The sequence below is a fragment of the Oncorhynchus masou genome, unplaced genomic scaffold, assembly GCF_036934945.1.
Source record: "Oncorhynchus masou masou isolate Uvic2021 unplaced genomic scaffold, UVic_Omas_1.1 unplaced_scaffold_11463, whole genome shotgun sequence".
NCBI lineage: Eukaryota > Metazoa > Chordata > Actinopteri > Salmoniformes > Salmonidae > Oncorhynchus > Oncorhynchus masou.
In genome coordinates, this window is record NW_027001210.1 from 1 (window position 1) to 3,825 (window position 3,825).

General features: G+C 52.3%; 1 long non-coding RNA gene across 1 annotated transcript; it reads left to right on the top strand.

The window, feature by feature from the left end:
• The first annotated feature begins 1,710 nt into the window (after nucleotides 1-1,710).
• Nucleotides 1,711-3,257, top strand: LOC135529361 (uncharacterized). The gene is made up of 2 exons (XR_010453689.1): nucleotides 1,711-1,882; nucleotides 2,715-3,257. It is a non-coding gene; the product is annotated as an uncharacterized LOC135529361 (long non-coding RNA).
• The last annotated feature ends 568 nt before the right edge of the window (nucleotides 3,258-3,825 follow it).

Genomic DNA, 3,825 nt, shown 5'->3' on the forward strand with positions numbered 1-3,825 from the left:
CGCAGCCTCTGTTTATTTAAGTGGTACTTCTGTTCTGTTGGACAACTGAGGCTGTATTTTGATGTGTGTTTTGGCTGTTGTGAGTTTCTTCCATTGGGAGGTGCATTTGAGACGTCTGCCTGTCGAGACAGCCCCGGTTATCCAACCTTCCTCTGTAGAAGCTGGTATGGGTGCAGGCTTTAGCTCCGCCCTGCAGTGAAACCTGTTTCAACTAATCATTTTTAACGTTGATTTAATTATAGTTAAGTCAAATTAGTTATCAATAAAGAACAGCTGATTCAACTGATCCAATTAGTCATAGTCATCAATAAACAATTTATTAGTGGAATCTGATGTGTTGCCCTGACAGGTTCTGACCCTGGACCAGAGAACAGACAGGTTCTGACCCCCTGGACCAGAGAACAGACAGGTTGGACCCCTGGACCAGAGAACAGACAGGTTCTGACCCCTGGACCAGAGAACAGACAGGTTCTGACCCCTGGACCAGAGAACAGACAGGTTCTGACCCCTGGACCAGAGAACAGACAGGTTCTGACTCCCTGGACCAGAGAACAGACAGGTTCTGACCCTGGACCAGAGAACAGACAGGTTCTGACCCTGACCAGAGAACAGACAGGTTCTGACCCTGGACCAGAGAACAGACAGGTTCTGACCCCTGGACCAGAGAACAGACAGGTTCTGACCCTGGACCAGAGAACAGACAGGTTCTGACCCCTGGACCAGAGAACAGACAGGTTCGACGGGTTTGGACCCTGGACCAGAGAACAGACACCCACCGTGGACCCTGACAGGTTCTGACCCCTGGACCAGAGAACAGAGACACCCACCGTGGCCCTGACAGGTTCTGACCCCTGGACCAGAGAACAGACACCCACCGTGACCCTGACCCTTGACCCTGACAGGTTCTGACCCCTGGACCAGAGAACAGACACCCACCGTGGCCCTGACAGGTTCTGACCCCTGGACCAGAGAACAGACAGGTTCTGACCCCTGGACCAGAGAACAGACAGTTCTGACCCCCTGACCAGAACAGACAGGTTCTGACCCCTGGACCAGAGAACAGACAGGTTCTGACCCCTGGACAGAGAACAGACAGGTTCTGACCCCTGGACCAGAGAACAGACAGGTTCTGACCCCCTGGACCAGAGAACAGACACCCACCTTGACCCTGACAGGTTCTGACCCCTGGACAGAGAACAGACAGGTTCTGACCCCTGGACCAGAGAACAGACAGGTTCTGACCCTGGACCAGAGAACAGACAGGTTCTGACCCTGACCAGACAGAACAGACAGGAGTTCCACAGGCCCTGACCCCTGGACCAGAGAACAGACAGGTTCTGACCCTGGACCAGAGAACAGACACCCACCGTGACCCTGACAGGTTCTGACCCCTGGACCAGAGAACAGAGACACCCACCGTGGCCCTGACAGGTTCTGACCCCTGGACCAGAGAACAGACACCCACCGTGACCCTTGACCCTGACAGGTTCTGACCCCTGGACCAGAGAACAGACACCCACCGTGGCCCTGACAGGTTCTGACCCCTGGACCAGAGAACAGACAGGTTCTGACCCCTGGACCAGAGAACAGACAGGTTCTGACCCCTGGACCAGAGAACAGACAGGTTCTGACCCCTGGACCAGAGAACAGACAGGTTCTGACCCCTGGACCAGAGAACAGACAGGTTCTGACCCCTGGACCAGAGAACAGACAGGTTCTGACCCCTGGACCAGAGAACAGACACCCACCTTGACCCTGACAGGTTCTGACCCCTGGACCAGAGAACAGACAGGTTCTGACCCCTGGACCAGAGAACAGACAGGTTCTGACCCCTGGACCAGAGAACAGACAGGTTCTGACCCCTGGACCAGAGAACAGACAGGTTCTGACAGGTTCTGACCCCTGGACCAGAGAACAGACACCCACCGTGACCCTGACAGGTTCTGACCCCTGGACCAGAGAACAGAGACACCCACCGTGGCCCTGACAGGTTCTGACCCCTGGACCAGAGAACAGACACCCACCGTGACCCTGACCCTTGACCCTGACAGGTTTCTGACCCTGGACCATGAGAGTTTCCGTGCCCTGACAGGTTCTGGCCCTGGACCAGAGAACAGACAGGTTCTGCCCCTGGACCAGAGAACAGACAGGTTCTGACCCTGGACCAGAGAACAGACAGGTTCTGACCCCTGGACAGAACTGGAGCCCCCTGGACAGGAATTCTGACCCCTGGACCAGAGAACAGACGAGTTCTGACCCCTGGACAGAGAACGGCAGGTTCTGACCCTGGACCCTGACGGGGTTCTGACCCTGGACAGAGAACAGACGGGTTCTGGCCCTGGACCAGGAGCAGACAGCCACCGTGGCCTGACGGGTTCTGACCCCTGGACAGGGGAACAGGGAACACCCACTGTGGCCCTGACAGGTTCTGACCCCTGGACCAGAGAACAGACAGCCACCGTGGCCCTGACAGGTTCTGACCCCTGGACCAGAGAACAGACAGGTTCTGACCCCTGGACCAGAGAACAGACACCCACCTTGACCCTGACAGGTTCTGACCCCTGGACCAGAGAACAGACAGGTTCTGACCCCTGGACCAGAGAACAGACACCCACCGTGACCCTGACAGGTTCTGACCCCTGGACCAGAGAACAGACACCCACCGTGGCCCTGACAGGTTCTGACCCCTGACCCCTGGACCAGAGAACAGACAGCCCTACTGATAGACAGTCCCACCCCCAGTGAAAGCAGCATCTATGTGGGGGAAGTTATCAGAACCCTGGTCAGGATAGTGAACGGTGGACCAGTCAATCTTCATCATTTCATTTGCATCTCCATATATCTTTTCTTCTCATCAATATAGATGATTCATATGTTGAAATGTATATCAAGATATTGTTTATTTCACTTTTCTTTAATCCTGGTTCCATCTCAACACTCAGCACACCTGATTCCATCAATCGTCCAATCATCAAGCCCTTTTGATAAGTTGATTGAGGTGTGTTAGGCTGGCACAAAACCCTGCACGCCCTGTGGGTTTCCAGGACTGGGATTGAAGGACACTGATGTGTTTGACAGAATCAGAGACTGGGGATGAATTTTAATTTAGTTTCTCAGATTTCTATGAAGTGCTTTTTTTTAACTGAGCGGCTGATTGTTTTTTTGTATTTAGTCTGTTTTTGGTTTTACTGTGTTGTTGTTATTGACATTATTTAACAGATCACGAGTTTGTAAATATTGATAAAAGACTGAGAGGATGATGTTATTATCGTTGGTGGCAACATAGGTAGTGTATAGCACCTTCATAAGCAGTGTATGGCACCTTCATAAGCAGTGTATGGCACCTTCATAAGCAGTGTATGGCACCTTCATAAGCAGTGTATGGCACCTTCATAAGCAGTGTATGGCACCTTCATAAGCAGTGTATGGCACCTTCATAAGCAGTGTATGGCACCTTCATAAGCAGTGTATGGCACCTTCATAAGCAGTGTATGGCACCTTCATAAGCAGTGTATGGCACCTTCATAAGCAGTGTATGGCACCTTCATAAGCAGTGTATGGCACCTTCATAAGCAGTGTATGGCACCTTCATAAGCAGTGTATGGCACCTTCATAAGCAGTGTATGGCACCTTCATAAGCAGTGTATGGCACCTTCATAAGCAGTGTATGGCACCTTCATAAGCAGTGTATGGCACCTTCATAGGCAGTGTATGGCACCTTCATAGGCAGTGTATGGCACCTTCATAGGCAGTGTATGGCACCTTCATAGGCAGGGAATGGCACCTTCATAGGCAGTGTATGGCACCTTCATAGGCAGTGTATGG